This window comes from Lithobates pipiens, unplaced genomic scaffold (assembly GCF_037356315.1).
Source record: "Lithobates pipiens isolate NorthernLeopardFrog02 unplaced genomic scaffold, aLitPip1_a1.2 Scaffold_1, whole genome shotgun sequence".
NCBI lineage: Eukaryota > Metazoa > Chordata > Amphibia > Anura > Ranidae > Lithobates > Lithobates pipiens.
The window spans coordinates 242,203,299-242,222,841 of NW_027507685.1; the positions used below are offsets into that span (position 1 = coordinate 242,203,299).

Here is a 19,543-nt window from a genome sequence, read left to right on the forward strand (position 1 = left end):
GTCCCTAAAATAGCAGCATACAGCGCTCTGTCCCTTTATCTAAACTGACAAAAGAAACTCAGGCTGCTGACCTAACACCTATACCAGTCCTGAAAAGAACTTTTGTGTACCAAATAGCTAGCGTTTTCTCTGTCCCTACTCCACACAGGATCCTTTCCCTACAGTGACAGAAGAAAGAATGTAAAATGGCCACCGGATCGGGTGTATTTATAGGTTAGGGGGAATGTCCAAGTGTCCATGAGCTGTCATGTCTCAATTGGTTGTCCTGTAACACATGATAAACGTGTCACGAAAGGTTAAAGTTCTTGTATACATTAAACACGTAAGTCCGCCGGGGCGAACGACGGAAAAAGGCGTTCGAACCCGCGGACGGCGAAAGTCGGAAATTCGCCGCGAAACGACCGCCGGGCGAACCGTTCGGCCATCACTACCAGGGAGAGGTGTGCCCCGTTTTTCCCAGGCTAGCGAGACGAAGTCAATGGCAAATACCCAAGATGGCGTTGATGCACTTTGGAGTGGGCAAATACGGCTTTCTTCCGTCAGAACCAAGGTCTCCAAAATGGGGTGAAGGAGGCACTTCTAGCTACAGCTGGTTAGCTGTGGGTTATCCTAGTCTCTTAACAGCTGGCCGAGTTGGCCATGTGGGCCTAAAAGCGCGAAAAGCTTGACAAGGCTCAGCGGAACTGAGAAAACCAGGCCGATGGATGGCGGAGCATTTTTTGGCCCTTAACGAAGCAGAAGCCCAGACGATAGTGTCCAGCTGCTACCAGGGCAAAGAAGAATTCCCTGACCGGGAATCGAACCCGGGCTGCGGCGGTGAGAGCGCCGAATCCTAGCCACTAGACCACCAGGGAGAGGTGTGCCCTGTTCTTCCCAGGCTAGCGAGACGAAGTCAATGGCAAATACCCAAGATGGCGTTGATGCACTTTGGAGTGGGCAAATACGGCTTTCTTCCGTCAGAACCAAGGTCTCCAAAATGGGGTGAAGGAGGCACTTCTAGCTACAGCTGGTTAGCAGTGGGTTATCCTAGTCTCTTAACAGCTGGCCGAGTTGACCATGTGGGCCTAAAAGCGCGAAAAGCTTGACAAGGCTCAGCGCAACTGAGAAAACCAGGCCGATGGATGGCGGAGCATTTTTTGGCCCTTAACGAAGCAGAAGCCCAGACGATAGTGTCCAGCTGCTACCAGGGCAAAGAAGAATTCCCTGACCGGGAATCGAACCCGGGCCGCGGCGGTGAGAGCGCCGAATCCTAGCCACTAGACCACCAGGGAGAGGTGTGCCCCGTTCTTCCCAGGCTAGCGAGACGAAGTCAATGGCAAATACCCAAGATGGCGTTGATGCACTTTGGAGTGGGCAAATACGGCTTTCTTCCGTCAGAACCAAGGTCTCCAAAATGGGGTGAAGGAGGCACTTCTAGCTACAGCTGGTTAGCAGTGGGTTATCCTAGTCTCTTAACAGCTGGCCGAGTTGACCATGTGGGCCTAAAAGCGCGAAAAGCTTGACAAGGCTCAGCGCAACTGAGAAAACCAGGCCGATGGATGGCGGAGCATTTTTTGGCCCTTAACGAAGCAGAAGCCCAGACGATAGTGTCCAGCTGCTACCAGGGCAAAGAAGAATTCCCTGACCGGGAATCGAACCCGGGCCGCGGCGGTGAGAGCGCCGAATCCTAGCCACTAGACCACCAGGGAGAGGTGTGCCCCGTTTTTCCCAGGCTAGCGAGACGAAGTCAATGGCAAATACCCAAGATGGCGTTGATGCACTTTGGAGTGGGCAAATACGGCTTTCTTCCGTCAGAACCAAGGTCTCCAAAATGGGGTGAAGGAGGCACTTCTAGCTACAGCTGGTTAGCAGTGGGTTATCCTAGTCTCTTAACAGCTGGCCGAGTTGGCCATGTGGGCCTAAAAGCGCGAAAAGCTTGACAAGGCTCAGCGGAACTGAGAAAACCAGGCCGATGGATGGCGGAGCATTTTTTGGCCCTTAACGAAGCAGAAGCCCAGACGATAGTGTCCAGCTGCTACCAGGGCAAAGAAGAATTCCCTGACCGGGAATCGAACCCGGGCTGCGGCGGTGAGAGCGCCGAATCCTAGCCACTAGACCACCAGGGAGAGGTGTGCCCTGTTCTTCCCAGGCTAGCGAGACGAAGTCAATGGCAAATACCCAAGATGGCGTTGATGCACTTTGGAGTGGGCAAATACGGCTTTCTTCCGTCAGAACCAAGGTCTCCAAAATGGGGTGAAGGAGGCACTTCTAGCTACAGCTGGTTAGCAGTGGGTTATCCTAGTCTCTTAACAGCTGGCCGAGTTGACCATGTGGGCCTAAAAGCGCGAAAAGCTTGACAAGGCTCAGCGCAACTGAGAAAACCAGGCCGATGGATGGCGGAGCATTTTTTGGCCCTTAACGAAGCAGAAGCCCAGACGATAGTGTCCAGCTGCTACCAGGGCAAAGAAGAATTCCCTGACCGGGAATCGAACCCGGGCCGCGGCGGTGAGAGCGCCGAATCCTAGCCACTAGACCACCAGGGAGAGGTGTGCCCCGTTCTTCCCAGGCTAGCGAGACGAAGTCAATGGCAAATACCCAAGATGGCGTTGATGCACTTTGGAGTGGGCAAATACGGCTTTCTTCCGTCAGAACCAAGGTCTCCAAAATGGGGTGAAGGAGGCACTTCTAGCTACAGCTGGTTAGCAGTGGGTTATCCTAGTCTCTTAACAGCTGGCCGAGTTGGCCATGTGGGCCTAAAAGCGCGAAAAGCTTGACAAGGCTCAGCGCAACTGAGAAAACCAGGCCGATGGATGGCGGAGCATTTTTTGGCCCTTAACGAAGCAGAAGCCCAGACGATAGTGTCCAGCTGCTACCAGGGCAAAGAAGAATTCCCTGACCGGGAATCGAACCCGGGCCGCGGCGGTGAGAGCGCCGAATCCTAGCCACTAGACCACCAGGGAGAGGTGTGCCCTGTTCTTCCCAGGCTAGCAAGACGAAGTCAATGGCAAATACCCAAGATGGCGTTGATGCACTTTGGAGTGGGCAAATACGGCTTTCTTCCGTCAGAACCAAGGTCTCCAAAATGGGGTGAAGGAGGCACTTCTAGCTACAGCTGGTTAGCAGTGGGTTATCCTAGTCTCTTAACAGCTGGCTGAGTTGGCCATGTGGGTGTAAAAGCGCGAAAAGCTTGACAAGGCTCAGCGGAACTGAGAAAACCAGGCCGATGGATGGCGGAGCATTTTTTGGCCCTTAACGAAGCAGAAGCCCAGACGATAGTGTCCAGCTGCTACCAGGGCAAAGAAGAATTCCCTGACCGGGAATCGAACCCGGGCCGCGGCGGTGAGAGCGCCGAATCTTAGCCACTAGACCACCAGGGAGAGGTGTGCCCCGTTCTTCCCAGGCTAGCGAGACGAAGTCAATGGCAAATACCCAAGATGGCGTTGATGCACTTTGGAGTGGGCAAATACGGCTTTCTTCCGTCAGAACCAAGGTCTCCAAAATGGGGTGAAGGAGGCACTTCTAGCTACAGCTGGTTAGCAGTGGGTTATCCTAGTCTCTTAACAGCTGGCCGAGTTGACCATGTGGGCCTAAAAGCGCGAAAAGCTTGACAAGGCTCAGCGCAACTGAGAAAACCAGGCCGATGGATGGCGGAGCATTTTTTGGCCCTTAACGAAGCAGAAGCCCAGACGATAGTGTCCAGCTGCTACCAGGGCAAAGAAGAATTCCCTGACCGGGAATCGAACCCGGGCCGCGGCGGTGAGAACTCCGAATCCTAGCCACTAGACCACCAGGGAGAGGTGTGCCCTGTTCTTCCCAGGCTAGCAAGACGAAGTCAATGGCAAATACCCAAGATGGCGTTGATGCACTTTGGAGTGGGCAAATACGGCTTTCTTCCGTCAGAACCAAGGTCTCCAAAATGGGGTGAAGGAGGCACTTCTAGCTACAGCTGGTTAGCAGTGGGTTATCCTAGTCTCTTAACAGCTGGCCGAGTTGGCCATGTGGGTGTAAAAGCGCGAAAAGCTTGACAAGGCTCAGCGGAACTGAGAAAACCAGGCCGATGGATGGCGGAGCATTTTTTGGCCCTTAACGAAGCAGAAGCCCAGACGATAGTGTCCAGCTGCTACCAGGGCAAAGAAGAATTCCCTGACCGGGAATCGAACCCGGGCCGCGGCGGTGAGAGCGCCGAATCCTAGCCACTAGACCACCAGGGAGAGGTGTGCCCCGTTCTTCCCAGGCTAGCGAGACGAAGTCGATGGCAAATACCCAAGATGGCGTTGATGCACTTTGGAGTGGGCAAATACGGCTTTCTTCCGTCAGAACCAAGGTCTCCAAAATGGGGTGAAGGAGGCACTTCTAGCTACAGCTGGTTAGCAGTGGGTTATCCTAGTCTCTTAACAGCTGGCCGAGTTGACCATGTGGGCCTAAAAGCGCGAAAAGCTTGACAAGGCTCAGCGCAACTGAGAAAACCAGGCCGATGGATGGCGGAGCATTTTTTGGCCCTTAACGAAGCAGAAGCCCAGACGATAGTGTCCAGCTGCTACCAGGGCAAAGAAGAATTCCCTGACCGGGAATCGAACCCGGGCCGCGGCGGTGAGAGCGCCGAATCCTAGCCACTAGACCACCAGGGAGAGGTGTGCCCCGTTTTTCCCAGGCTAGCGAGACGAAGTCAATGGCAAATACCCAAGATGGCGTTGATGCACTTTGGAGTGGGCAAATACAGCTTTCTTCCGTCAGAACCAAGGTCTCCAAAATGGGGTGAAGGAGGCACTTCTAGCTACAGCTGGTTAGCAGTGGGTTATCCTAGTCTCTTAACAGCTGGCCGAGTTGGCCATGTGGGCCTAAAAGCGCGAAAAGCTTGACAAGGCTCAGCGGAACTGAGAAAACCAGGCCGATGGATGGCGGAGCATTTTTTGGCCCTTAACGAAGCAGAAGCCCAGACGATAGTGTCCAGCTGCTACCAGGGCAAAGAAGAATTCCCTGACCGGGAATCGAACCCGGGCCGCGGCGGTGAGAGCGCCGAATCCTAGCCACTAGACCACCAGGGAGAGGTGTGCCCTGTTCTTCCCAGGCTAGCGAGACGAAGTCAATGGCAAATACCCAAGATGGCGTTGATGCACTTTGGAGTGGGCAAATACGGCTTTCTTCCGTCAGAACCAAGGTCTCCAAAATGGGGTGAAGGAGGCACTTCTAGCTACAGCTGGTTAGCAGTGGGTTATCCTAGTCTCTTAACAGCTGGCCGAGTTGACCATGTGGGCCTAAAAGCGCGAAAAGCTTGACAAGGCTCAGCGCAACTGAGAAAACCAGGCCGATGGATGGCGGAGCATTTTTTGGCCCTTAACGAAGCAGAAGCCCAGACGATAGTGTCCAGCTGCTACCAGGGCAAAGAAGAATTCCCTGACCGGGAATCGAACCCGGGCCGCGGCGGTGAGAGCGCCGAATCCTAGCCACTAGACCACCAGGGAGAGGTGTGCCCCGTTCTTCCCAGGCTAGCGAGACGAAGTCAATGGCAAATACCCAAGATGGCGTTGATGCACTTTGGAGTGGGCAAATACGGCTTTCTTCCGTCAGAACCAAGGTCTCCAAAATGGGGTGAAGGAGGCACTTCTAGCTACAGCTGGTTAGCAGTGGGTTATCCTAGTCTCTTAACAGCTGGCCGAGTTGACCATGTGGGCCTAAAAGCGCGAAAAGCTTGACAAGGCTCAGCGCAACTGAGAAAACCAGGCCGATGGATGGCGGAGCATTTTTTGGCCCTTAACGAAGCAGAAGCCCAGACGATAGTGTCCAGCTGCTACCAGGGCAAAGAAGAATTCCCTGACCGGGAATCGAACCCGGGCCGCGGCGGTGAGAGCGCCGAATCCTAGCCACTAGACCACCAGGGAGAGGTGTGCCCCGTTTTTCCCAGGCTAGCGAGACGAAGTCAATGGCAAATACCCAAGATGGCGTTGATGCACTTTGGAGTGGGCAAATACGGCTTTCTTCCGTCAGAACCAAGGTCTCCAAAATGGGGTGAAGGAGGCACTTCTAGCTACAGCTGGTTAGCAGTGGGTTATCCTAGTCTCTTAACAGCTGGCCGAGTTGGCCATGTGGGCCTAAAAGCGCGAAAAGCTTGACAAGGCTCAGCGGAACTGAGAAAACCAGGCCGATGGACGGCGGAGCATTTTTTGGCCCTTAACGAAGCAGAAGCCCAGACGATAGTGTCCAGCTGCTACCAGGGCAAAGAAGAATTCCCTGACCGGGAATCGAACCCGGGCCGCGGCGGTGAGAGCGCCGAATCCTAGCCACTAGACCACCAGGGAGAGGTGTGCCCCGTTCTTCCCAGGCTAGCGAGACGAAGTCAATGGCAAATACCCAAGATGGCGTTGATGCACTTTGGAGTGGGCAAATACGGCTTTCTTCCGTCAGAACCAAGGTCTCCAAAATGGGGTGAAGGAGGCACTTCTAGCTACAGCTGGTTAGCAGTGGGTTATCCTAGTCTCTTAACAGCTGGCCGAGTTGACCATGTGGGCCTAAAAGCGCGAAAAGCTTGACAAGGCTCAGCGCAACTGAGAAAACCAGGCCGATGGATGGCGGAGCATTTTTTGGCCCTTAACGAAGCAGAAGCCCAGACGATAGTGTCCAGCTGCTACCAGGGCAAAGAAGAATTCCCTGACCGGGAATCGAACCCGGGCCGCGGCGGTGAGAGCGCCGAATCCTAGCCACTAGACCACCAGGGAGAGGTGTGCCCTGTTCTTCCCAGGCTAGCGAGACGAAGTCAATGGCAAATACCCAAGATGGCGTTGATGCACTTTGGAGTGGGCAAATACGGCTTTCTTCCGTCAGAACCAAGGTCTCCAAAATGGGGTGAAGGAGGCACTTCTAGCTACAGCTGGTTAGCAGTGGGTTATCCTAGTCTCTTAACAGCTGGCCGAGTTGACCATGTGGGCCTAAAAGCGCGAAAAGCTTGACAAGGCTCAGCGCAACTGAGAAAACCAGGCCGATGGATGGCGGAGCATTTTTTGGCCCTTAACGAAGCAGAAGCCCAGACGATAGTGTCCAGCTGCTACCAGGGCAAAGAAGAATTCCCTGACCGGGAATCGAACCCGGGCCGCGGCGGTGAGAGCGCCGAATCCTAGCCACTAGACCACCAGGGAGAGGTGTGCCCCGTTCTTCCCAGGCTAGCGAGACGAAGTCAATGGCAAATACCCAAGATGGCGTTGATGCACTTTGGAGTGGGCAAATACGGCTTTCTTCCGTCAGAACCAAGGTCTCCAAAATGGGGTGAAGGAGGCACTTCTAGCTACAGCTGGTTAGCAGTGGGTTATCCTAGTCTCTTAACAGCTGGCCGAGTTGGCCATGTGGGCCTAAAAGCGCGAAAAGCTTGACAAGGCTCAGCGCAACTGAGAAAACCAGGCCGATGGATGGCGGAGCATTTTTTGGCCCTTAACGAAGCAGAAGCCCAGACGATAGTGTCCAGCTGCTACCAGGGCAAAGAAGAATTCCCTGACCGGGAATCGAAACCGGGCCGCGGCGGTGAGAGCGCCGAATCCTAGCCACTAGACCACCAGGGAGAGGTTTGCCCTGTTCTTCCCAGGCTAGCAAGACGAAGTCAATGGCAAATACCCAAGATGGCGTTGATGCACTTTGGAGTGGGCAAATACGGCTTTCTTCCGTCAGAACCAAGGTCTCCAAAATGGGGTGAAGGAGGCACTTCTAGCTACAGCTGGTTAGCAGTGGGTTATCCTAGTCTCTTAACAGCTGGCCGAGTTGGCCATGTGGGTGTAAAAGCGCGAAAAGCTTGACAAGGCTCAGCGGAACTGAGAAAACCAGGCCGATGGATGGCGGAGCATTTTTTGGCCCTTAACGAAGCAGAAGCCCAGACGATAGTGTCCAGCTGCTACCAGGGCAAAGAAGAATTCCCTGACCGGGAATCGAACCCGGGCCGCGGCGGTGAGAGCGCCGAATCCTAGCCACTAGACCACCAGGGAGAGGTGTGCCCCGTTCTTCCCAGGCTAGCGAGACGAAGTCAATGGCAAATACCCAAGATGGCGTTGATGCACTTTGGAGTGGGCAAATACGGCTTTCTTCCGTCAGAACCAAGGTCTCCAAAATGGGGTGAAGGAGGCACTTCTAGCTACAGCTGGTTAGCAGTGGGTTATCCTAGTCTCTTAACAGCTGGCCGAGTTGACCATGTGGGCCTAAAAGCGCGAAAAGCTTGACAAGGCTCAGCGCAACTGAGAAAACCAGGCCGATGGATGGCGGAGCATTTTTTGGCCCTTAACGAAGCAGAAGCCAAGACGATAGTGTCCAGCTGCTACCAGGGCAAAGAAGAATTCCCTGACCGGGAATCGAACCCGGGCCGCGGCGGTGAGAGCGCCGAATCCTAGCCACTAGACCACCAGGGAGAGGTGTGCCCCGTTCTTCCCAGGCTAGCAAGACGAAGTCAATGGCAAATACCCAAGATGGCGTTGATGCACTTTGGAGTGGGCAAATACGGCTTTCTTCCGTCAGAACCAAGGTCTCCAAAATGGGGTGAAGGAGGCACTTCTAGCTACAGCTGGTTAGCAGTGGGTTATCCTAGTCTCTTAACAGCTGGCCGAGTTGGCCATGTGGGTGTAAAAGCGCGAAAAGCTTGACAAGGCTCAGCGGAACTGAGAAAACCAGGCCGATGGATGGCGGAGCATTTTTTGGCCCTTAACGAAGCAGAAGCCCAGACGATAGTGTCCAGCTGCTACCAGGGCAAAGAAGAATTCCCTGACCGGGAATCGAACCCGGGCCGCGGCGGTGAGAGCGCCGAATCCTAGCCACTAGACCACCAGGGAGAGGTGTGCCCCGTTCTTCCCAGGCTAGCGAGACGAAGTCAATGGCAAATACCCAAGATGGCGTTGATGCACTTTGGAGTGGGCAAATACGGCTTTCTTCCGTCAGAACCAAGGTCTCCAAAATGGGGTGAAGGAGGCACTTCTAGCTACAGCTGGTTAGCAGTGGGTTATCCTAGTCTCTTAACAGCTGGCCGAGTTGACCATGTGGGCCTAAAAGCGCGAAAAGCTTGACAAGGCTCAGCGCAACTGAGAAAACCAGGCCGATGGATGGCGGAGCATTTTTTGGCCATTAACGAAGCAGAAGCCCAGACGATAGTGTCCAGCTGCTACCAGGGCAAAGAAGAATTCCCTGACCGGGAATCGAACCCGGGCCGCGGCGGTGAGAGCGCCGAATCCTAGCCACTAGACCACCAGGGAGAGGTGTGCCCCGTTTTTCCCAGGCTAGCGAGACGAAGTCAATGGCAAATACCCAAGATGGCGTTGATGCACTTTGGAGTGGGCAAATACGGCTTTCTTCCGTCAGAACCAAGGTCTCCAAAATGGGGTGAAGGAGGCACTTCTAGCTACAGCTGGTTAGCAGTGGGTTATCCTAGTCTCTTAACAGCTGGCCGAGTTGGCCATGTGGGCCTAAAAGCGCGAAAAGCTTGACAAGGCTCAGCGCAACTGAGAAAACCAGGCCGATGGATGGCGGAGCATTTTTTGGCCCTTAACGAAGCAGAAGCCCAGACGATAGTGTCCAGCTGCTACCAGGGCAAAGAAGAATTCCCTGACCGGGAATCGAACCCGGGCCGCGGCGGTGAGAGCGCCGAATCCTAGCCACTAGACCACCAGGGAGAGGTGTGCCCCGTTCTTCCCAGGCTAGCGAGACGAAGTCAATGGCAAATACCCAAGATGGCGTTGATGCACTTTGGAGTGGGCAAATACGGCTTTCTTCCGTCAGAACCAAGGTCTCCAAAATGGGGTGAAGGAGGCACTTCTAGCTACAGCTGGTTAGCAGTGGGTTATCCTAGTCTCTTAACAGCTGGCCGAGTTGACCATGTGGGCCTAAAAGCGCGAAAAGCTTGACAAGGCTCAGCGCAACTGAGAAAACCAGGCCGATGGATGGCGGAGCATTTTTTGGCCCTTAACGAAGCAGAAGCCCAGACGATAGTGTCCAGCTGCTACCAGGGCAAAGAAGAATTCCCTGACCGGGAATCGAACCCGGGCCGCGGCGGTGAGAGCGCCGAATCCTAGCCACTAGACCACCAGGGAGAGGTGTGCCCCGTTCTTCCCAGGCTAGCGAGACGAAGTCAATGGCAAATACCCAAGATGGCGTTGATGCACTTTGGAGTGGGCAAATACGGCTTTCTTCCGTCAGAACCAAGGTCTCCAAAATGGGGTGAAGGAGGCACTTCTAGCTACAGCTGGTTAGCAGTGGGTTATCCTAGTCTCTTAACAGCTGGCCGAGTTGACCATGTGGGCCTAAAAGCGCGAAAAGCTTGACAAGGCTCAGCGCAACTGAGAAAACCAGGCCGATGGATGGCGGAGCATTTTTTGGCCATTAACGAAGCAGAAGCCCAGACGATAGTGTCCAGCTGCTACCAGGGCAAAGAAGAATTCCCTGACCGGGAATCGAACCCGGGCCGCGGCGGTGAGAGCGCCGAATCCTAGCCACTAGACCACCAGGGAGAGGTGTGCCCCGTTTTTCCCAGGCTAGCGAGACGAAGTCAATGGCAAATACCCAAGATGGCGTTGATGCACTTTGGAGTGGGCAAATACGGCTTTCTTCCGTCAGAACCAAGGTCTCCAAAATGGGGTGAAGGAGGCACTTCTAGCTACAGCTGGTTAGCAGTGGGTTATCCTAGTCTCTTAACAGCTGGCCGAGTTGGCCATGTGGGCCTAAAAGCGCGAAAAGCTTGACAAGGCTCAGCGCAACTGAGAAAACCAGGCCGATGGATGGCGGAGCATTTTTTGGCCCTTAACGAAGCAGAAGCCCAGACGATAGTGTCCAGCTGCTACCAGGGCAAAGAAGAATTCCCTGACCGGGAATCGAACCCAGGCCGCGGCGGTGAGAGCGCCGAATCCTAGCCACTAGACCACCAGGGAGAGGTGTGCCCCGTTCTTCCCAGGCTAGCGAGACGAAGTCAATGGCAAATACCCAAGATGGCGTTGATGCACTTTGGAGTGGGCAAATACGGCTTTCTTCCGTCAGAACCAAGGTCTCCAAAATGGGGTGAAGGAGGCACTTCTAGCTACAGCTGGTTAGCAGTGGGTTATCCTAGTCTCTTAACAGCTGGCCGAGTTGACCATGTGGGCCTAAAAGCGCGAAAAGCTTGACAAGGCTCAGCGCAACTGAGAAAACCAGGCCGATGGATGGCGGAGCATTTTTTGGCCCTTAACGAAGCAGAAGCCCAGACGATAGTGTCCAGCTGCTACCAGGGCAAAGAAGAATTCCCTGACCGGGAATCGAACCCGGGCCGCGGCGGTGAGAGCGCCGAATCCTAGCCACTAGACCACCAGGGAGAGGTGTGCCCCGTTCTTCCCAGGCTAGCGAGACGAAGTCAATGGCAAATACCCAAGATGGCGTTGATGCACTTTGGAGTGGGCAAATACGGCTTTCTTCCGTCAGAACCAAGGTCTCCAAAATGGGGTGAAGGAGGCACTTCTAGCTACAGCTGGTTAGCAGTGGGTTATCCTAGTCTCTTAACAGCTGGCCGAGTTGACCATGTGGGCCTAAAAGCGCGAAAAGCTTGACAAGGCTCAGCGGAACTGAGAAAACCAGGCCGATGGATGGCGGAGCATTTTTTGGCCCTTAACGAAGCAGAAGCCCAGACGATAGTGTCCAGCTGCTACCAGGGCAAAGAAGAATTCCCTGACCGGGAATCGAACCCGGGCCGCGGCGGTGAGAGCGCCGAATCCTAGCCACTAGACCACCAGGGAGAGGTGTGCCCTGTTCTTCCCAGGCTAGCGAGACGAAGTCAATGGCAAATACCCAAGATGGCGTTGATGCACTTTGGAGTGGGCAAATACGGCTTTCTTCCGTCAGAACCAAGGTCTCCAAAATGGGGTGAAGGAGGCACTTCTAGCTACAGCTGGTTAGCAGTGGGTTATCCTAGTCTCTTAACAGCTGGCCGAGTTGACCATGTGGGCCTAAAAGCGCGAAAAGCTTGACAAGGCTCAGCGCAACTGAGAAAACCAGGCCGATGGATGGCGGAGCATTTTTTGGCCCTTAACGAAGCAGAAGCCCAGACGATAGTGTCCAGCTGCTACCAGGGCAAAGAAGAATTCCCTGACCGGGAATCGAACCCGGGCCGCGGCGGTGAGAGCGCCGAATCCTAGCCACTAGACCACCAGGGAGAGGTGTGCCCCGTTCTTCCCAGGCTAGCGAGACGAAGTCAATGGCAAATACCCAAGATGGCGTTGATGCACTTTGGAGTGGGCAAATACGGCTTTCTTCCGTCAGAACCAAGGTCTCCAAAATGGGGTGAAGGAGGCACTTCTAGCTACAGCTGGTTAGCAGTGGGTTATCCTAGTCTCTTAACAGCTGGCCGAGTTGACCATGTGGGCCTAAAAGCGCGAAGAGCTTGACAAGGCTCAGCGCAACTGAGAAAACCAGGCCGATGGATGGCGGAGCATTTTTTGGCCCTTAACGAAGCAGAAGCCCAGACGATAGTGTCCAGCTGCTACCAGGGCAAAGAAGAATTCCCTGACCGGGAATCGAACGCGGGCCGCGGCGGTGAGAGCGCCGAATCCTAGCCACTAGACCACCAGGGAGAGGTGTGCCCCGTTCTTCCCAGGCTAGCGAGACGAAGTCAATGGCAAATACCCAAGATGGCGTTGATGCACTTTGGAGTGGGCAAATACGGCTTTCTTCCGTCAGAACCAAGGTCTCCAAAATGGGGTGAAGGAGGCACTTCTAGCTACAGCTGGTTAGCAGTGGGTTATCCTAGTCTCTTAACAGCTGGCTGAGTTGGCCATGTGGGTGTAAAAGCGCAAAAAGCTTGACAAGGCTCAGCGGAACTGAGAAAACCAGGCCGATGGATGGCGGAGCATTTTTTGGCCCTTAACGAAGCAGAAGCCCAGACGATAGTGTCCAGCTGCTACCAGGGCAAAGAAGAATTCCCTGACCGGGAATCGAACACGGGCCGCGGCGGTGAGAGCGCCGAATCCTAGCCACTAGACCACCAGGGAGAGGTGTGCCCCGTTCTTCCCAGGCTAGCGAGACGAAGTCAATGGCAAATACCCAAGATGGCGTTGATGCACTTTGGAGTGGGCAAATACGGCTTTCTTCCGTCAGAACCAAGGTCTCCAAAATGGGGTGAAGGAGGCACTTCTAGCTACAGCTGGTTAGCAGTGGGTTATCCTAGTCTCTTAACAGCTGGCTGAGTTGGCCATGTGGGTGTAAAAGCGCAAAAAGCTTGACAAGGCTCAGCGGAACTGAGAAAACCAGGCCGATGGATGGCGGAGCATTTTTTGGCCCTTAACGAAGCAGAAGCCCAGACGATAGTGTCCAGCTGCTACCAGGGCAAAGAAGAATTCCCTGACCGGGAATCGAACCCGGGCCGCGGCGGTGAGAGCGCCGAATCCTAGCCACTAGACCACCAGGGAGAGGTGTGCCCCGTTCTTCCCAGGCTAGCGAGACGAAGTCAATGGCAAATACCCAAGATGGCGTTGATGCACTTTGGAGTGGGCAAATACGGCTTTCTTCCGTCAGAACCAAGGTCTCCAAAATGGGGTGAAGGAGGCACTTCTAGCTACAGCTGGTTAGCAGTGGGTTATCCTAGTCTCTTAACAGCTGGCCGAGTTGACCATGTGGGCCTAAAAGCGCGAAAAGCTTGACAAGGCTCAGCGCAACTGAGAAAACCAGGCCGATGGATGGCGGAGCATTTTTTGGCCCTTAACGAAGCAGAAGCCCAGACGATAGTGTCCAGCTGCTACCAGGGCAAAGAAGAATTCCCTGACCGGGAATCGAACCCGGGCCGCGGCGGTGAGAGCGCCGAATCCTAGCCACTAGACCACCAGGGAGAGGTGTGCCCCGTTTTTCCCAGGCTAGCGAGACGAAGTCAATGGCAAATACCCAAGATGGCGTTGATGCACTTTGGAGTGGGCAAATACGGCTTTCTTCCGTCAGAACCAAGGTCTCCAAAATGGGGTGAAGGAGGCACTTCTAGCTACAGCTGGTTAGCAGTGGGTTATCCTAGTCTCTTAACAGCTGGCCGAGTTGGCCATGTGGGCCTAAAAGCGCGAAAAGCTTGACAAGGCTCAGCGGAACTGAGAAAACCAGGCCGATGGATGGCGGAGCATTTTTTGGCCCTTAACGAAGCAGAAGCCCAGACGATAGTGTCCAGCTGCTACCAGGGCAAAGAAGAATTCCCTGACCGGGAATCGAACCCGGGCTGCGGCGGTGAGAGCGCCGAATCCTAGCCACTAGACCACCAGGGAGAGGTGTGCCCTGTTCTTCCCAGGCTAGCGAGACGAAGTCAATGGCAAATACCCAAGATGGCGTTGATGCACTTTGGAGTGGGCAAATACGGCTTTCTTCCGTCAGAACCAAGGTCTCCAAAATGGGGTGAAGGAGGCACTTCTAGCTACAGCTGGTTAGCAGTGGGTTATCCTAGTCTCTTAACAGCTGGCCGAGTTGACCATGTGGGCCTAAAAGCTTGACAAGGCTCAGCGCAACTGAGAAAACCAGGCCGATGGATGGCGGAGCATTTTTTGGCCCTTAACGAAGCAGAAGCCCAGACGATAGTGTCCAGCTGCTACCAGGGCAAAGAAGAATTCCCTGACCGGGAATCGAACCCGGGCCGCGGCGGTGAGAGCGCCGAATCCTAGCCACTAGACCACCAGGGAGAGGTGTGCCCCGTTCTTCCCAGGCTAGCGAGACGAAGTCAATGGCAAATACCCAAGATGGCGTTGATGCACTTTGGAGTGGGCAAATACGGCTTTCTTCCGTCAGAACCAAGGTCTCCAAAATGGGGTGAAGGAGGCACTTCTAGCTACAGCTGGTTAGCAGTGGGTTATCCTAGTCTCTTAACAGCTGGCCGAGTTGACCATGTGGGCCTAAAAGCGCGAAAAGCTTGACAAGGCTCAGCGCAACTGAGAAAACCAGGCCGATGGATGGCGGAGCATTTTTTGGCCCTTAACGAAGCAGAAGCCCAGACGATAGTGTCCAGCTGCTACCAGGGCAAAGAAGAATTCCCTGACCGGGAATCGAACCCGGGCCGCGGCGGTGAGAGTGCCGAATCCTAGCCACTAGACCACCAGGGAGAGGTGTGCCCCGTTCTTCCCAGGCTAGCGAGACGAAGTCAATGGCAAATACCCAAGATGGCGTTGATGCACTTTGGAGTGGGCAAATACGGCTTTCTTCCGTCAGAACCAAGGTCTCCAAAATGGGGTGAAGGAGGCACTTCTAGCTACAGCTGGTTAGCAGTGGGTTATCCTAGTCTCTTAACAGCTGGCCGAGTTGACCATGTGGGCCTAAAAGCGCGAAAAGCTTGACAAGGCTCAGCGCAACTGAGAAAACCAGGCCGATGGATGGCGGAGCATTTTTTGGCCCTTAACGAAGCAGAAGCCCAGACGATAGTGTCCAGCTGCTACCAGGGCAAAGAAGAATTCCCTGACCGGGAATCGAACCCGGGCCGCGGCGGTGAGAGCGCCGAATCCTAGCCACTAGACCACCAGGGAGAGGTGTGCCCCGTTCTTCCCAGGCTAGCGAGACGAAGTCAATGGCAAATACCCAAGATGGCGTTGATGCACTTTGGAGTGGGCAAATACGGCTTTCTTCCGTCAGAACCAAGGTCTCCAAAATGGGGTGAAGGAGGCACTTCTAGCTACAGCTGGTTAGCAGTGGGTTATCCTAGTCTCTTAACAGCTGGCCGAGTTGACCATGTGGGCCTAAAAGCGCGAAAAGCTTGACAAGGCTCAGCGCAACTGAGAAAACCAGGCCGATGGATGGCGGAGCATTTTTTGGCCCTTAACGAAGCAGAAGCCCAGACGATAGTGTCCAGCTGCTACCAGGGCAAAGAAGAATTCCCTGACCGGGAATCGAACCCGGGCCGCGGCGGTGAGAGCGCCGAATCCTAGCCACTAGACCACCAGGGAGAGGTGTGCCCCGTTCTTCCCAGGCTAGCGAGACGAAGTCAATGGCAAATACCCAAGATGGCGTTGATGCACTTTGGAGTGGGCAAATACGGCTTTCTTCCGTCAGAACCAAGGTCTCCAAAATGGGGTGAAGGAGGCACTTCTAGCTACAGCTGGTTAGCAGTGGGTTATCCTAGTCTCTTAACAGCTGGCCGAGTTGGCCATGTGGGCCTAAAAGCGCGAAAAGCTTGACAAGGCTCAGCGCAACTGAGAAAACCAGGCCGATGGATGGCGGAGCATTTTTTGGCCCTTAACGAAGCAGAAGCCCAGACGATAGTGTCCAGCTGCTACCAGGGCAAAGAAGAATTCCCTGACCGGGAATCGAACCCGGGCCGCGGCGGTGAGAGCGCCGAATCCTAGCCACTAGACCACCAGGGAGAGGTGTGCCCTGTTCTTCCCAGGCTAGCAAGACGAAGTCAATGGCAAATACCCAAGATGGCGTTGATGCACTTTGGAGTGGGCAAATACGGCTTTCTTCCGTCAGAACCAAGGTCTCCAAAATGGGGTGAAGGAGGCACTTCTAGCTACAGCTGGTTAGCAGTGGGTTATCCTAGTCTCTTAACAGCTGGCCGAGTTGACCATGTGGGCCTAAAAGCGCGAAAAGCTTGACAAGGCTCAGCGCAACTGAGAAAACCAGGCCGATGGATGGCGGAGCATTTTTTGGCCCTTAACGAAGCAGAAGCCCAGACGATAGTGTCCAGCTGCTACCAGGGCAAAGAAGAATTCCCTGACCGGGAATCGAACGCGGGCCGCGGCGGTGAGAGCGCCGAATCCTAGCCACTAGACCACCAGGGAGAGGTGTGCCCCGTTTTTCCCAGGCTAGCGAGACGAAGTCAATGGCAAATACCCAAGATGGCGTTGATGCACTTTGGAGTGGGCAAATACGGCTTTCTTCCGTCAGAACCAAGGTCTCCAAAATGGGGTGAAGGAGGCACTTCTAGCTACAGCTGGTTAGCAGTGGGTTATCCTAGTCTCTTAACAGCTGGCCGAGTTGGCCATGTGGGCCTAAAAGCGCGAAAAGCTTGACAAGGCTCAGCGGAACTGAGAAAACCAGGCCGATGGATGGCGGAGCATTTTTTGGCCCTTAACGAAGCAGAAGCCCAGACGATAGTGTCCAGCTGCTACCAGGGCAAAGAAGAATTCCCTGACCGGGAATCGAACCCGGGCCGCGGCGGTGAGAGCGCCGAATCCTAGCCACTAGACCACCAGGGAGAGGTGTGCCCCGTTCTTCCCAGGCTAGCGAGACGAAGTCAATGGCAAATACCCAAGATGGCGTTGATGCACTTTGGAGTGGGCAAATACGGCTTTCTTCCGTCAGAACCAAGGTCTCCAAAATGGGGTGAAGGAGGCACTTCTAGCTACAGCTGGTTAGCAGTGGGTTATCCTAGTCTCTTAACAGCTGGCCGAGTTGACCATGTGGGCCTAAAAGCGCGAAAAGCTTGACAAGGCTCAGCGCAACTGAGAAAACCAGGCCGATGGATGGCGGAGCATTTTTTGGCCCTTAACGAAGCAGAAGCCCAGACGATAGTGTCCAGCTGCTACCAGGGCAAAGAAGAATTCCCTGACCGGGAATCGAACCCGGGCCGCGGCGGTGAGAGCGCCGAATCCTAGCCACTAGACCACCAGGGAGAGGTGTGCCCCGTTCTTCCCAGGCTAGCGAGACGAAGTCAATGGCAAATACCCAAGATGGCGTTGATGCACTTTGGAGTGGGCAAATACGGCTTTCTTCCGTCAGAACCAAGGTCTCCAAAATGGGGTGAAGGAGGCACTTCTAGCTACAGCTGGTTAGCAGTGGGTTATCCTAGTCTCTTAACAGCTGGCCGAGTTGACCATGTGGGCCTAAAAGCGCGAAAAGCTTGACAAGGCTCAGCGCAACTGAGAAAACCAGGCCGATGGATGGCGGAGCATTTTTTGGCCCTTAACGAAGCAGAAGCCCAGACGATAGTGTCCAGCTGCTACCAGGGCAAAGAAGAATTCCCTGACCGGGAATCGAACCCGGGCCGCGGCGGTGAGAGCGCCGAATCCTAGCCACTAGACCACCGGGGAGAGGTGTGCCCCGTTCTTCCCAGGCTAGCGAGACGAAGTCAATGGCAAATACCCAAGATGGCGTTGATGCACTTTGGAGTGGGCAAATACGGCTTTCTTCCGTCAGAACCAAGGTCTCCAAAATGGGGTGAAGGAGGCACTTCTAGCTACAGCTGGTTAGCAGTGGGTTATCCTAGTCTCTTAACAGCTGGCCGAGTTGGCCATGTGGGCCTAAAAGCGCGAAAAGCTTGACAAGGCTCAGCGCAACTGAGAAAACCAGGCCGATGGATGGCGGAGCATTTTTTGGCCCTTAACGAAGCAGAAGCCCAGACGATAGTGTCCAGCTGCTACCAGGGCAAAGAAGAATTCCCTGACCGGGAATCGAACCCGGGCCGCGGCGGTGAGAGCGCCGAATCCTAGCCACTAGACCACCAGGGAGAGGTGTGCCCTGTTCTTCCCAGGCTAGCAAGACGAAGTCAATGGCAAATACCCAAGATGGCGTTGATGCACTTTGGAGTGGGCAAATACGGCTTTCTTCCGTCAGAACCAAGGTCTCCAAAATGGGGTGAAGGAGGCACTTCTAGCTACAGCTGGTTAGCAGTGGGTTATCCTAGTCTCTTAACAGCTGGCCGAGTTGGCCATGTGGGTGTAAAAGCGCGAAAAGCTTGACAAGGCTCAGCGGAACTGAGAAAACCAGGCCGATGGATGGCGGAGCATTTTTTGGCCCTTAACGAAGCAGAAGCCCAGACGATAGTGTCCAGCTGCTACCAGGGCAAAGAAGAATTCCCTGACCGGGAATCGAACCCGGGCCGCGGCGGTGAGAGCGCCGAATCCTAGCCACTAGACCACCAGGGAGAGGTGTGCCCCGTTCTTCCCAGGCTAGCGAGACGAAGTCAATGGCAAATACCCAAGATGGCGTTGATGCACTTTGGAGTGGGCAAATACGGCTTTCTTCCGTCAGAACCAAGGTCTCCAAAATGGGGTGAAGGAGGCACTTCTAGCTACAGCTGGTTAGCAGTGGGTTATCCTAGTCTCTTAACAGCTGGCCGAGTTGACCATGTGGGCCTAAAAGCGCGAAAAGCTTGACAAGGCTCAGCGCAACTGAGAAAACCAGGCCGATGGATGGCGGAGCATTTTTTGGCCCTTAACGAAGCAGAAGCCCAGACGATAGTGTCCAGCTGCTACCAGGGCAAAGAAGAATTCCCTGACCGGGAATCGAACCCGGGCCGCGGCGGTGAGAGCGCCGAATCCTAGCCACTAGACCACCAGGGAGAGGTGTGCCCCGTTTTTCCCAGGCTAGCGAGACGAAGTCAATGGCAAATACCCAAGATGGCGTTGATGCACTTTGGAGTGGGCAAATACGGCTTTCTTCCGTCAGAACCAAGGTCTCCAAAATGGGGTGAAGGAGGCACTTCTAGCTACAGCTGGTTAGCAGTGGGTTATCCTAGTCTCTTAACAGCTGGCCGAGTTGGCCATGTGGGCCTAAAAGCGCGAAAAGCTTGACAAGGCTCAGCGGAACTGAGAAAACCAGGCCGATGGATGGCGGAGCATTTTTTGGCCCTTAACGAAGCAGAAGCCCAGACGATAGTGTCCAGCTGCTACCAGGGCAAAGAAGAATTCCC

The 19,543-nt window shown here is 54.6% G+C and overlaps 33 non-coding genes across 33 annotated transcripts; all 33 read right to left on the reverse strand.

Annotated features, from left to right (window-relative positions):
* Window positions 1-1,199: 1,199 nt before the first annotated feature.
* Window positions 1,200-1,271, reverse strand: TRNAE-CUC (transfer RNA glutamic acid (anticodon CUC)). Its single transcript has one exon. It is a non-coding gene; the product is annotated as a tRNA-Glu (tRNA).
* A 345-nt stretch (window positions 1,272-1,616) lies between these two features.
* Window positions 1,617-1,688, reverse strand: TRNAE-CUC (transfer RNA glutamic acid (anticodon CUC)). Its single transcript has one exon. It is a non-coding gene; the product is annotated as a tRNA-Glu (tRNA).
* Window positions 1,689-2,450: 762 nt separating this feature from the next.
* TRNAE-CUC (transfer RNA glutamic acid (anticodon CUC)) lies at window positions 2,451-2,522 on the reverse strand. The gene has a single exon. It is a non-coding gene; the product is annotated as a tRNA-Glu (tRNA).
* A 345-nt stretch (window positions 2,523-2,867) lies between these two features.
* Window positions 2,868-2,939, reverse strand: TRNAE-CUC (transfer RNA glutamic acid (anticodon CUC)). The gene has a single exon. It is a non-coding gene; the product is annotated as a tRNA-Glu (tRNA).
* Window positions 2,940-4,118: 1,179 nt separating this feature from the next.
* Window positions 4,119-4,190, reverse strand: TRNAE-CUC (transfer RNA glutamic acid (anticodon CUC)). Its single transcript has one exon. It is a non-coding gene; the product is annotated as a tRNA-Glu (tRNA).
* Window positions 4,191-4,535: 345 nt separating this feature from the next.
* TRNAE-CUC (transfer RNA glutamic acid (anticodon CUC)) lies at window positions 4,536-4,607 on the reverse strand. Its single transcript has one exon. It is a non-coding gene; the product is annotated as a tRNA-Glu (tRNA).
* Window positions 4,608-4,952: 345 nt separating this feature from the next.
* TRNAE-CUC (transfer RNA glutamic acid (anticodon CUC)) lies at window positions 4,953-5,024 on the reverse strand. Its single transcript has one exon. It is a non-coding gene; the product is annotated as a tRNA-Glu (tRNA).
* Window positions 5,025-5,369: 345 nt separating this feature from the next.
* On the reverse strand, window positions 5,370-5,441 carry TRNAE-CUC (transfer RNA glutamic acid (anticodon CUC)). The gene has a single exon. It is a non-coding gene; the product is annotated as a tRNA-Glu (tRNA).
* A 345-nt stretch (window positions 5,442-5,786) lies between these two features.
* TRNAE-CUC (transfer RNA glutamic acid (anticodon CUC)) lies at window positions 5,787-5,858 on the reverse strand. Its single transcript has one exon. It is a non-coding gene; the product is annotated as a tRNA-Glu (tRNA).
* Window positions 5,859-6,203: 345 nt separating this feature from the next.
* On the reverse strand, window positions 6,204-6,275 carry TRNAE-CUC (transfer RNA glutamic acid (anticodon CUC)). The gene has a single exon. It is a non-coding gene; the product is annotated as a tRNA-Glu (tRNA).
* Window positions 6,276-6,620: 345 nt separating this feature from the next.
* TRNAE-CUC (transfer RNA glutamic acid (anticodon CUC)) lies at window positions 6,621-6,692 on the reverse strand. The gene has a single exon. It is a non-coding gene; the product is annotated as a tRNA-Glu (tRNA).
* Window positions 6,693-7,037: 345 nt separating this feature from the next.
* TRNAE-CUC (transfer RNA glutamic acid (anticodon CUC)) lies at window positions 7,038-7,109 on the reverse strand. The gene has a single exon. It is a non-coding gene; the product is annotated as a tRNA-Glu (tRNA).
* Window positions 7,110-7,871: 762 nt separating this feature from the next.
* Window positions 7,872-7,943, reverse strand: TRNAE-CUC (transfer RNA glutamic acid (anticodon CUC)). Its single transcript has one exon. It is a non-coding gene; the product is annotated as a tRNA-Glu (tRNA).
* A 345-nt stretch (window positions 7,944-8,288) lies between these two features.
* On the reverse strand, window positions 8,289-8,360 carry TRNAE-CUC (transfer RNA glutamic acid (anticodon CUC)). Its single transcript has one exon. It is a non-coding gene; the product is annotated as a tRNA-Glu (tRNA).
* Window positions 8,361-8,705: 345 nt separating this feature from the next.
* On the reverse strand, window positions 8,706-8,777 carry TRNAE-CUC (transfer RNA glutamic acid (anticodon CUC)). Its single transcript has one exon. It is a non-coding gene; the product is annotated as a tRNA-Glu (tRNA).
* Window positions 8,778-9,122: 345 nt separating this feature from the next.
* On the reverse strand, window positions 9,123-9,194 carry TRNAE-CUC (transfer RNA glutamic acid (anticodon CUC)). Its single transcript has one exon. It is a non-coding gene; the product is annotated as a tRNA-Glu (tRNA).
* A 345-nt stretch (window positions 9,195-9,539) lies between these two features.
* TRNAE-CUC (transfer RNA glutamic acid (anticodon CUC)) lies at window positions 9,540-9,611 on the reverse strand. Its single transcript has one exon. It is a non-coding gene; the product is annotated as a tRNA-Glu (tRNA).
* A 345-nt stretch (window positions 9,612-9,956) lies between these two features.
* TRNAE-CUC (transfer RNA glutamic acid (anticodon CUC)) lies at window positions 9,957-10,028 on the reverse strand. The gene has a single exon. It is a non-coding gene; the product is annotated as a tRNA-Glu (tRNA).
* Window positions 10,029-10,373: 345 nt separating this feature from the next.
* Window positions 10,374-10,445, reverse strand: TRNAE-CUC (transfer RNA glutamic acid (anticodon CUC)). The gene has a single exon. It is a non-coding gene; the product is annotated as a tRNA-Glu (tRNA).
* Window positions 10,446-11,207: 762 nt separating this feature from the next.
* Window positions 11,208-11,279, reverse strand: TRNAE-CUC (transfer RNA glutamic acid (anticodon CUC)). The gene has a single exon. It is a non-coding gene; the product is annotated as a tRNA-Glu (tRNA).
* A 345-nt stretch (window positions 11,280-11,624) lies between these two features.
* TRNAE-CUC (transfer RNA glutamic acid (anticodon CUC)) lies at window positions 11,625-11,696 on the reverse strand. The gene has a single exon. It is a non-coding gene; the product is annotated as a tRNA-Glu (tRNA).
* A 345-nt stretch (window positions 11,697-12,041) lies between these two features.
* TRNAE-CUC (transfer RNA glutamic acid (anticodon CUC)) lies at window positions 12,042-12,113 on the reverse strand. The gene has a single exon. It is a non-coding gene; the product is annotated as a tRNA-Glu (tRNA).
* A 1,179-nt stretch (window positions 12,114-13,292) lies between these two features.
* TRNAE-CUC (transfer RNA glutamic acid (anticodon CUC)) lies at window positions 13,293-13,364 on the reverse strand. Its single transcript has one exon. It is a non-coding gene; the product is annotated as a tRNA-Glu (tRNA).
* A 345-nt stretch (window positions 13,365-13,709) lies between these two features.
* Window positions 13,710-13,781, reverse strand: TRNAE-CUC (transfer RNA glutamic acid (anticodon CUC)). Its single transcript has one exon. It is a non-coding gene; the product is annotated as a tRNA-Glu (tRNA).
* Window positions 13,782-14,534: 753 nt separating this feature from the next.
* On the reverse strand, window positions 14,535-14,606 carry TRNAE-CUC (transfer RNA glutamic acid (anticodon CUC)). Its single transcript has one exon. It is a non-coding gene; the product is annotated as a tRNA-Glu (tRNA).
* Window positions 14,607-15,368: 762 nt separating this feature from the next.
* Window positions 15,369-15,440, reverse strand: TRNAE-CUC (transfer RNA glutamic acid (anticodon CUC)). Its single transcript has one exon. It is a non-coding gene; the product is annotated as a tRNA-Glu (tRNA).
* Window positions 15,441-15,785: 345 nt separating this feature from the next.
* Window positions 15,786-15,857, reverse strand: TRNAE-CUC (transfer RNA glutamic acid (anticodon CUC)). Its single transcript has one exon. It is a non-coding gene; the product is annotated as a tRNA-Glu (tRNA).
* A 345-nt stretch (window positions 15,858-16,202) lies between these two features.
* On the reverse strand, window positions 16,203-16,274 carry TRNAE-CUC (transfer RNA glutamic acid (anticodon CUC)). The gene has a single exon. It is a non-coding gene; the product is annotated as a tRNA-Glu (tRNA).
* A 762-nt stretch (window positions 16,275-17,036) lies between these two features.
* TRNAE-CUC (transfer RNA glutamic acid (anticodon CUC)) lies at window positions 17,037-17,108 on the reverse strand. The gene has a single exon. It is a non-coding gene; the product is annotated as a tRNA-Glu (tRNA).
* A 345-nt stretch (window positions 17,109-17,453) lies between these two features.
* TRNAE-CUC (transfer RNA glutamic acid (anticodon CUC)) lies at window positions 17,454-17,525 on the reverse strand. The gene has a single exon. It is a non-coding gene; the product is annotated as a tRNA-Glu (tRNA).
* Window positions 17,526-18,287: 762 nt separating this feature from the next.
* Window positions 18,288-18,359, reverse strand: TRNAE-CUC (transfer RNA glutamic acid (anticodon CUC)). The gene has a single exon. It is a non-coding gene; the product is annotated as a tRNA-Glu (tRNA).
* A 345-nt stretch (window positions 18,360-18,704) lies between these two features.
* TRNAE-CUC (transfer RNA glutamic acid (anticodon CUC)) lies at window positions 18,705-18,776 on the reverse strand. The gene has a single exon. It is a non-coding gene; the product is annotated as a tRNA-Glu (tRNA).
* A 345-nt stretch (window positions 18,777-19,121) lies between these two features.
* TRNAE-CUC (transfer RNA glutamic acid (anticodon CUC)) lies at window positions 19,122-19,193 on the reverse strand. The gene has a single exon. It is a non-coding gene; the product is annotated as a tRNA-Glu (tRNA).
* Between the last annotated feature and the right edge of the window lie 350 nt (window positions 19,194-19,543).